Source organism: Bos javanicus, chromosome 5, assembly GCF_032452875.1.
Source record: "Bos javanicus breed banteng chromosome 5, ARS-OSU_banteng_1.0, whole genome shotgun sequence".
In the NCBI taxonomy this organism is placed as follows: Eukaryota; Metazoa; Chordata; class Mammalia; order Artiodactyla; family Bovidae; genus Bos; species Bos javanicus.
In genome coordinates this window covers 102,032,615-102,044,434 of record NC_083872.1, presented here as the reverse complement: position 1 = coordinate 102,044,434, position 11,820 = coordinate 102,032,615, and positions in this window count along the sequence as shown.

Below are 11,820 nucleotides of genomic sequence, written 5' to 3'. Positions count from 1 at the left end.
TCCTTAGGCAGATGTTTCTTCACCGTCTTGCCCCAGGTTTTCCTTCCAGACTCATGTAGAGCCACTTCTCACCCTTCCTCCCTCATTCGAATCCCCAATGTCCTCTCTAACTGCTCACAGTGCTATAATTTCCCAAATGCATTACCTCTCTATTCATGCTGAATGTATTTGCAAAGACTGAAATGCCCTTCTCATTCATTCTTTGGTAAAATGGCTTCAGATTCAAATTAAATGTCAATTTGGGAAGCTCTCTTCAAATTCTTTAAACAGAACTAGTAACACTCTTCTCTGTGCTCTCACAACTTTTTTTTAATACTTAGGTTTTAGTTCTTAGCCCATTGCATTCAACTGTTTATAAGTAAGTTTATCTTCCAAAAGAAAGAAGCATATTTGTATTTCCCCAGAATTTGTCATAGTTTCCAGAATATAATAAAAGCTCCATACATTTTTTTGTTTGTTAAATGAATGATCATTTCTGTCCATCTTTACAGGGGTGATTTGTCCTTTCTCAATCAAGAAAATTTCAAATGTCTTGGCTGGAATTCACCTCTGCCCACCACTAGAGGGTAGTAGCTACACAATTCAAAAATTCTAGACTGTCTATAGTAACTGTCTTAGAAATCAAGCCAATTTTCTAACTATTTGTGACTTTCTCAGTATATGTGATTTAACCAAGCTCAACAAAAACACTTTTGTTGGAAATGATGGAGGCCTTATCCATCTCAAATCTTGATTCCTTTTAGATGTGTTAAACATGAAAATAGAGGTCATGGTTTTCTTGCCTTATACCAGTAACATATTTCTCAGCTCTTTCTTCTTTGCCCATACACAAAAAGTTATTTATCATAGGCTTTTAAATTCTGGTCTACTTTTTCTCAGTCCACTATTATTTATCATGAAATCATACTTGTTAAAGTACAATTTTCCTAAATCCTGGAGTTGCTACAAATGCAGTTATAAAATTGTAATGCAACTTGAATCATAGTTTATGGATCTTGCTTACTTATAAGGGATCTTAGGGACCTTGTGGAGAAGGCAATGGCACCCCTACTCCAGTGTTCTTGCCTGGAGAATCCCAGGGACGGCAGAGCCTGGTGGGCTGCTGTCTATGGGGTCGCACAGAGTCGAACACGACTGAAGACGCAGCAGCAGCAGCAGCAGCAGCAGCAGCAGAAACCTTGTAGTTGAAATCCCACATTTAAAATTTTGTTATTTTGTATTGGGATATAGCTGATTAAAAATGTGATAGTTTATATCTGATAAAAATGTGATAGATATAGCTGATTAAAAATGTGATAATTTCTATAGTTTCAGATAGAACAGTGAAGAGGCTCAGTCATACATATACATGTATCCATTCTCCCCCAAACTCCCCTCCCAGGAAAACCACTCCATAACACTGAGCAGAGTTTCCTGTGCTATCAAGTAGATCCTTGTTAGTGTTGGTTATCCACTTTAAATATAGCAGTGTGTACATGTCCATCCCAAATTCCCTGACTATCCCTTCTCCCCATCCTTCCTCCCCTCCCACCCAGCAACCATTAAGTTCCTTCTCTAAGTCTGTGAGTCTGATTCTGCTTTGTAAATTACTTGATTTGTATCATTTTGTAAATTACTTCATTTGTTTCATTTCTTTTTAGATTTCAGGTATAAAAGACGTCAGAAGTTATTTCTCCTTCTCTGTCTCCTTCTCAGTATGACAGTCTCTAGGTCCATCCATGTTGCTGCAGGTGACATTACTTTATTCTTTTTAATGAGAAATCCCACATTTTACATATGAGAGACTTGAATACTAAACTTATTAAAGGATTTGTCTAAAGACACAGGTGGTGATACAGTGAGGACTGGAACCTCATGTCTCATGATTGGGGAACTTATTTTTTACCACCTCACATTATACAAGAAGCACACAACATACTGGTTCAAAAATAGTACACGTGTAATTTTGTGCACATGTTTGTTTTTTATTATAAGCTTTAAAGATAGCTTCCCAAGTACACAAAAATATATGAGATATTTATTACAGTACTTTTGCAGTTAAAAAGTAGAAATAATTTAAATGTCCATCAATCTGGAGTTGATCAATTTCGTAAGTAAATTATAGTACATCTATCAATGAAGCACTATTTGTGTCTGTCAAAAATTGCAATTAATCTGTATGTTCTGATCTGAAAAGGTAAACTAATAAGGGAAAACTGCAAGAAACAGAAGAAAAAGTATAATATTAAGTCATTTGTATAAAACTGTGTTAAAAGTAGTAAGGTTTGATAGGCATAAAATAATTATGGAATTATAGCTGAGACACTTAACAAGGACGGTTATTTCTGGGAAATGAAAAAAGGGGGAAAAGGGAAATTCTTTCCCATTTTATACCCTTCTTATAATGGTTATAATAACTTATCAAAGTAAATCAAGAACTGTTCACACAAAATTTTAAAACATAAAAGTATAACCACATATTTCTTACAGAGTCATAGATACATAGAAAAAGTATAAAAGCACACACAGAAAGAAAAATCATTACATCTGGGGAAAAAGGAAGATAAAAGATTTGGGATAGGAGTATATACATCTTTAAAAAATAACTTAAGTAAATATATCAAAATATTTAAGATCTTAATAAAGCTGATTAGTTGCAACTTGATAAAGCTGATGTTAATAATATTTTTTTGTATACTCATTTGTCTGTTTTAAGTATTTCATTATGATAAAATGAAGAGTCCAAAAGGTAAAAATTAAATAATGAAGAGTTGCGGAATTACATGTATACTTTTACATGTATACATGTGCAATGTTCAAAAATACACATATACTTACACATACATAGAATAATACTGGGGAGAAGGCAATGGCACCCCACTCCAGTACTGTTGCCCGGAAAATCCCATGGATGGAGGAGCCTGGTAGGCCGCAGTCCATGGGGTCACTAAGAGTCAGACACGACTGAGTGACTTCACTTTCACTTTCCACTTTTATGCATTGGAGAAGGAAATGGCAACCCACTCCAGTGTTCTTGCCTGGAGAATCCCACGGACGGAGAAGCCTGGTAGGCTGCAGTCCATGGGGTTGCACAGAGTCAGACACGACTGAAGCGACTTGGCAGCAGAATAATATTGAAAAGGATATAAAACCCACATTTAATATCCTAGGTGATAAGACAGCATCTTTTGTTCTAACACTTGGTCACTGATCCCAGTTTCTGACACAAGGGAAACTCTTGTGGTGACTCTAGGTGGGTTCTTGAATGGCTCCTGGATTAGGGCTCTGGAAAGACCAAGCCATGATTTCGTGAGTGCTCAGTTTTTCCATAATGTCCAACTCTTTGTGACCGCATGGACTGTAGCCCACCAGGCTCCTCTACCCATGGGATTCTCCAGGCAAGAATACTGGACTGAGTTGCCATGTCCTCCTCCAGGGGATCTTCCCGACACAGGAATCAAACCCAAGCCTCCTGTGTCTCCTGCATTACAGGCGGATTCTTTACTGCTGAGTCACCAGGAAAGCCCAAACCATGATTAGAAGCTTGGAATTTCCAGCCCCACCCTGCACACTCTTGAAAAAGGGAAATGGCTAGAAATAGTTAATAATTGAACATGCCTGTATGATAAGGCCTCCAAAAAATTGCAATAACATGGGTTTGAGAGAATTTTCAGATTGGTAAGCACATCCATGTTTTTACATCCATGAAAGGGTGACACATCCCAAGTCTACTGGAGACAGAAGCCCCTGCACTCAGGACCCTCCTAAACCTCACCTTATGGACCCCTTCATCTAGCTGTTCATCTGTGTCCTTTATCATGTCCTTTAACAAACTGGTAAACCTAAATATTTTTTCCCAGGGGCTTCCCAAGTGGCGCTAGTAGTAAAGAACCTGCCTGCCCACTCAAGAGATGTAAGACATGCAGGTTCAATCCCTGGGTGGGGAAGATACCCTGGAGAAGGAAATGACAACCCACTCCAGTATTCTTACTTGGAGAGTCCCATGGACAGAGGAGCCTGGAGAGCTGCAGTTCATCCATTAAACAAATTACTGCCAAATAACTGTTTCCTTGAATCTGTCAGCCACGCTAGCAGATAATCAAACACAAAGGGAAGAAAATCATGAGAACCCCTAATTTGTAGTCAAGACAGACAGAATTTGTGGGTAACATGGGGAACCTACAACTTGTGATTGGCATCTGAAGTTGGGAGCAGTCTTATGGAATTACATGCATGCTCAGTCATGTATGACTCTTTGTGACCCCATGGACTGTAGCCCACCAGGCTCTTCTGTCCATGGGATTCCCAGGCAAGAACACTGGAGTGGGTTGTCATTTCCTCCACCAGGGGGATCTTCCCAACCCAGCGATGGACCCCAGGTGTCTTGTGTCTTCTGCATTGGCAGGTGGATTCTTTACCACTATGCCACCTGGGAAGTTCAGCCCTTAACCTGTAGAATGTGATGCTATCTCCAGGTAGATAGTGTCAGAATTGGGTTAAATTGTAGGGCAGCCAGCTGGTGTTGCAGAATTATTTGATGTGGGGAAAGAACACACACACATTTGGGGACTTCCTTAGTGGTCCAGGGGTTAAAACTCCATGCTTCTACTGCAGGGGTACAGCTGGTTTGATCCCTCATCAGGTAAGTTTTCCACAGTGCAGCAAAAAAAAGAAAAAAAAAAAAAAAACATCTTTGGTGACCATAAGTGTCAAAAGTGAAATGTCCTGTGTGAAAGTAAAAGAGACATATGGGAGCTGGAGACCTGGTGTTTTCCCTGCACAGAGGGGAAAACTGGGTGGTTTTTCAAACCAGTATCATTTTGTATCACTGCCTTGCCCACATTCTGGTGGAAATACACTGGGGAAGAAAAGGCAAAAGGAGAAAGGAAACAGAGGACATTTTCTAAATAGTGCACAAATAAGATAGATAACCTAAAAGATCCATCAAAATTTACTCAAAAATTTATCTACACTTCAAACATTTATGAGAGCCGTCTACCCCTCAATAATCCTGAATCCTGTCCCACCCCCACCAATTTTCTTACGGCCTCTCATTAGACTAGATGAACATAAACTAAAGCCTTATTTCTTGTCCATTTTGGGTTTCATGGAACTAAAGTCACAAAGGATGTTCAAGAAACACTCAGTTTACTTCCCTTTCAATCTCTCTTCCTTGGGTGGCTACCAACATCTAAAACAAAGCAAACTTTCATTTCCATCAACCTGACCCATTTATTGGCTTTTGAGCAGCAAGTAACTGGACCCCACACCTTTCAGTAACAAAACTAGCAATCCTGGCCAGAGCCCACAGCCACTAGCAGCTGCCAAGATTCCCTGTCATCTTCGTTGCAGAAGCCCACCAGAGTTGTCTGTGGCTGCAGAAGTCAGAAACTAAATGATTCCTCTTTCAGTCTCTCTTTCATATTTTAATATTTTTAATGTTTATTCTATGTTATAGGTTTTGTTCTTTTATTTTAAAAACATATTTGCAAACTTTGCACAAAAATTAAATGTCCATAGATGGAGGAATGGATAAAGAAAATGTGGTACATATATACAACACACTATTACTCAGCCATAAAAAAAGATAGTCATTTGCAGCAAATGGATGGACCTAGAAACTTTCATGCTGATGAAAAGTAAGTCAGACAGAGAAAGATAAATATGCTATCGCTTATATATGGAATCTAAAAATAATGGTACAGACAACTTATTTGAAAAGCAGAAAGAGACACAGAGGTAGAGAATAAGCTTATGGATATTAAGGGGGAAAGGGGCATGGTATAAATTGGAAGACTGGATAAAATAAATAACTAATAAGGTACTGTGCAGCACAGGGAACTCTACTAAACACGCTAATGACCTTTATGGGAATAGTATCTAAAAGAGAGTGAATATATGTATATGTGTAACTGATTCACTTTGCTGTACTGCAGAAACTAACTTGACATTGTAAATCAACTACACTAAGATAAAAATTAACTTTTTTAATGCAATCATTCCCTTTTGCCTTCACTTCCCAAGAGCATATGAACATACCCCTCTGGCAGAGCCTATTCAGACCCTACCAAAGTGAAGGTCTAGGAAATGCAATACCCAAGCTTCTCATAGAGAAATAACAAGAAGGATGGAAATGGGCTTGAATATCAATAAATAAAAATCTGACACAATCCCTGTTTTGCAGGCAAGGAAGTGAAAACACAGAGACTAAATAACTCCTGTGTGTTCATGCTAAGTCACTTCAGTCGTGTCTGACTCTGTGCAACCCCGTGGACTGTAGCCTGCCAGGCTCCTCTGTCATGGAAATCCCCAGGCAAGAATACTGGAGTGGGTTGCCATGCCCTCTTCCAGGGGATCTTTCCGACCCAGGGATCGAACCCACGTCTATTTTGTCTCCTGCATCGACAGATGGATTCTTTATCACTGGGGCCACCTGGAAAGCCAGAATAACTCCTGAATGATCACACAATTAATAGGTGGCAGAACTAGGATTCAAACTCGGGCTCTGTACATAGCTTCTATAACTCCCACATACGATTTTTGCTCAAGGCAACCTGCTTGATTTGTATCTACCACTCGTGTTGGTCTTGAAAGTGAAAGTGAAGTTGCTCAGTCGTGTCCGACTCTTTGTGACCCCATGGACTGTAGCCTACCAGGCTCCTCTGTCCATGGGATTTTCCAGGCAAGAGTACTCATCTGTCCATGGGATTTTCCAGGCAAGAGTACTAGAGCGGATTGCCATTTCCTTCTCCAGGGGATCTTCCCAACCCAAGGACTGAACCCTGGCCTCCCGCATTGTAGACAGACGCTTTACCGCCTGAGCCACCAGGGAAGTCCAATGTTGGTCTTGCTGCTGCTAAGTCACTTCAGTCATGTCCGACTCTGTGTGACCCCATAGACGGCAGCCCACCAGGCTCCCCCGTCCCTGGGATTCTCCAGGCAAGAACACTGGAGTGCGTTGCCATTTCCTTCTCCAATGCACGAAAGTGAAAAGTGAAAGTGAAGTCGCTCAGTCGTGTCTGACTCTTCGCAACCCCATGGACTGCAGGCTACCAGGCTCCTCTGTCCATAGGGTTTTCCAGGCAAGAGTACTGGAGTGGGGTGCCACTGCCTTCCCTCCACCTTAATGTGTGTTTTGCCCCTGCTTGAAATGGGAGAATTATGGGTTGTCAAATGTAAATGTTAGAGATCATTCAGTCCAATCCTTTAATTTTATATCTAAGAAAAAAAATTCTAGGTCAAGCATCCAGCCCAAGGTCAAGTAGTTAAGGCTAAAACTAGAACTCACTGTGCTGATTATGCATTTACTATCCTTTTTTCTAGTTACGTTTGGCTAGTGGGTCTTCCCACTGCGTATTTGTCCTTAGTGAACTGTACCACCTAAGGCAACTGGATGCAAAAATGCATTCTGTCCACTCACAGTCTGGGCCTTCCAACTCTAGACTTGGTACATTACTTCAAGAATATTGTTACCATCTGGTAAGGTGTTAATGAAATGTGAGGAAATAGGAATACACATCAGACTAGGCTTCGGTTTGCCACAAGTAACAGCTGCCTATATCAATGACAATTACAGTTATTAATTTTGCTTTTCATTTTCCCAGTTCCTCTTAGCTCCCCTCTGTTGAAATGTTGAGATTTTGGCTGTCAGAGGCAACTGCACCATTGCCTCAGGGATCTGTGGAGGAGACTTGTTCACTGTAGCATTTTCATTTTCAAAACGAAGTAATCTAGTCACTCACATAAAAGTGTGCTAGTCGCTCAGTCGTGTCTGACTCTTTGCCACCCCATGGACAGTAGTCTGTCAGGCTCCTCTGTCCATGGGATTCTCCAGGCAAGAATACTAGAGTAGATTGCCATGCCCTTCTCCAGGGGATCTTCCTGATTTAGAATCAAACCCAGTCTCCCCACATTGCAGGCAGACTCTTTACCATAAAAGTGTGTTAGTCTAACTTTAAGAAAAATCCAAACTCCAACAGCTTTTGATACCATCTTGGATTTTGAAATAACTTCAATCTGCAACTGGCATTCAGAATGCCCTTGGCATGTCAGTCTGTGATGGCAGTAAAGACCTGTTAAAACACTTGAGCTGAACTTTAGTAACCAAAATGGATACCACCAGCTTTATCAGGATTTCCCAAGCCAGTAATCAAACCCGAGTCTCCTGCATCGCAGACAGATTCTTTACCGACTGAGCTACGAGAGAAGCCCCTATCTTCTAAATAAAGCTTGCTTTATTTTTATTTTGAAAAAAATGAAAAATAAATTAAACTAGAATTCAGATTCCTAATCTAGAGCATTTTTCACCTCAAGAGTTTTCTTCCATGAAAAAATTTCCAGCTAATTCTAAACTCAGCCAGTCGTCATCAGTTTCATCCTTTGCTAACTAGCCATAGCATCTGTCTACATTATCATAGTATTTGGCATTTGGTTATTTTTCATTTAGAGTATAATTATATATGGTCTAATGGGCTTCCCAGGTGGCTCTAGTGGTAAAGAACTTGCTTGCCAATGCAGGAGAAATATGAGACTCGGGTTCAATCCCTGGGTCAGGAAGATCCCCTGGAGGAGGACAAGGCAACCCACTCCAGTAATCTTGCCTGGAGAATCCCATGGACAGAAGAGCCTGATGGGCTACAGTCCATGGGGTCACAAAGAATCGGACACGACTGAATCGACTTAGCATGCACGCCTGCACGTATATGGTCTAATAATGAATCTAATCATTTTTCATTAAAGACAGAAAATTTGTCATATATTCATTTTTAATTCTCTCAGACAGAGCAAGACAGAGAGTCTACAATTCTAAAACTTTTATTTTGACCAAGTGAATACAGATTTCTGTTATTGAAAATGTAGAATTAATCAGTGACTTGTAAAAGGTTTTAATATGACTGTGTTGCAACATATATTCAAAATTTCAGTCTTTCCAAAATACCTGATCTCTGCTTAGAAGTTTATAATTAGATACTAAAAAGGAACAAAACAGAGGAGAATCACATACATTGCCCCCAATTTTTCCATAGTACACCATGAAAGTGAAAGTTGATCAGTCATGTCTGACTCTTTGCAACCCCATGGACTATCCAGTCCACATAATTCTCCAGGCCAGAATACTGAAGACGGTAGCCTTTCCCTTCTCCAGGGGATCTTCCCAACCCAGGTCAAACCCAGGTTTTCCGCATTACAGACAGACTCTTAACCAGCTGGGCCAAAAGGGAAGCCCATATTACACCATAAAACAACTAATACTTTGTGAGAAGGGACAGACACCCTCCAGAAATAAAAGCCCTATTCACAAGGTGCTTTCAGTAATTTCCTTCTTGATCTGCAAATCTAAGTAATACAGCTGGAAAGTTCTCCAACTGGCTTTTGTTTTTAATTTTTATCTATTTGTCTGCTCTGAGTCTTAGTTGTGACACGTGGCACCTTGAATCTTCCTTACAATATGCAAACCCTTAGCTGTGGCATGTGGGATCTAGTTCCCTGACCCAGGTCCCCTGCATCGGGAGAGAGGAGTCTTAGCCTCTGAACCACCAGGGAGGTACCTCCACCTGGTTTTAATTGCTGTATAATCTTTTGAGAAAAAGGAATCAGTAAAACTGGATCCACACCAGAAATAACTTTAAAGACCTGAATTAATTTTTGGATTATATATTCGAAAGCCAGCATCCTTTTCAACTAAACATTCATTTTCATTTATTCCTTTACTGGTTCTCCAGACACAGGTTATTCCAAGCATGGCAGCAGGCACTGGAGATAGGAGCAAACTCTTGGTCTACCGGGATACAGAAATAAATTCTTACAGCACTATTATGTACATATGTATGCATGTACTCAGTCACTCAGTTGGGTCCAGCTCTTTTTGCAATCTCATGGACTGTAACACTCCAGGGGATTTTCCAGGCAAGAATACTGCAGTGGGTTGCCATTTTCTACTCCAGGGGATATTCCCAACCCAGGGATGAATTCTTTTGTAGCACTATTAGTATCTGTCAAATTTCTACCCATTGTTAAAGCTCAGCTCTTCAGTGCATTATCTCCCTGTTTGCTTCAGTGAGAATTAGTCATTCCCTATTCCTGTTCCCAGGGTTACTCTGCTAACAGCCCTTACTGTATTATTATAATTGTATATACACAGCTGTTTGTTTTTTCAATCTCCCACAGTGTAAACTACATAGTGTTTATAGTAAGAGCGGAGTACTTGTTATGGTACTGAATTTATTGATAAAGGCCCTACCTTTTGCAAGGGGAATAGTTACCCTCTCCACTGTTGGTGGGCATATAACCTGGTAGAGTCTCCTTAGTGGGAAATGACATAGCTTTCAAAACTGTGCATCAGTTCAGTTCAGTTCAGTCACTCAGCCGTGTCCAACTCTTTGCTATCCCATGAACCGCAGCACGCCAGGCCTCCCTGTCCATCACCAGCTCCCAGAGTTTACCCATGTGAAACCTTTATTTCACATGTTTATATGTAAAAGGATAGTGTGAGTGAGAATTGCATTCAAGGTCTACTGTGAGAAGAAATCACTGCTCAAGGTCCCTCTTCAGTCTTCTGCACTCCTTCCTGATGAAACTAATTAATCCAAGGAATTAGTTAATCCAAGTAATTAATTTACTAATTTAATTCAATTAACTAGACTGCTGCCTGTTTTCCAATGTTTGAATCTCTTACCCACCCACCAGACTCTGACTATGCTGCATTTATTTATTTATATTTTTTACAGTAATAATCAAGAATGCAAGGAGATCAAACCAATCAATCCTAAAAGAAATCAACCATGAATATTCACTGGAAGGACTGATGCTGAAGTTGAAGCTCCAATACTTTGGCCACCTGAAGCAAACAGCCGATTCACTGGAAAAGACCCTGATGCTGGGAAAGATTGAAGGCAGGAAGGCAGGAAGAGAAGGAGGCAACAGAGGGTGAGATGGTTGGATGGCATCACTGACTCAATGGACTTGATTTGAGCAAACCCCGAGAGATAGAGGACAGGGAAGCCTAGCAGGCTGCAGTCCATGGCGTCTCAGAAGCAGACACAATTTAGGGACTGAAAAACAATCAAGAAAGACAATTTCATAAATCACAACAATGTCACTTATACACATAAACATTTGAAGTTGATATGTGGAGGGAGAATATAATTCTAATTACCTCAAATTTTCATAGCAAGGTGACTCAGTTCAGTTCAGTTCAGTTGCTCAGTCGTGTCCGACTCTTTGTGACCCCATGGACTACAGCATACCAGGACTCCCTGTCCATCACCAGCTCCCAGAGTTTACCCAAACTCATGTCCATTGAGTCAGTGATGCCATCCAACCATCTCATTCTCTGTTGTCCACTTATCCTCCTGCCCTCTATCTTTCCCAGCTTCAGGGTCTTTTCAAATGAGTCAGCTCTTCGCATCAGGTGGCCAAAGTTTTGGAGTTTCAGCTTCAACATCAATCCTTCCAATGAACACCCAGGACTGATCTCCTTTAGGATGGACTAGTTGGATCTCCTTGCAGTCCAAGGGACTCTCAAGAGTCTTCTCCAACACCACATTTCAAAAGCATCAACTCTTCAGTGCTCAGCTTTCTTTATGGACAGAGGAGCCTGGTGGGCTGCAGTCCATGGGGTCGCTAAGAGTCGGGCACGACTGAATGACTTCACTTTCACTTTTCACTTTCATGCATTGGAGGAGGAAATGGCAACCCACTCCAGTGTTCTTCCCTGGAGAATCCCAGGGGCGGGGGAGCCTGGTGGGCTGCCGTCTGTAGGGTTGCAGAGTCGGACAGGACTGAAGCAACTTAGCAGCAGCAGCACATCCATACATGACTACTGGAAAAACCATAGCCTTG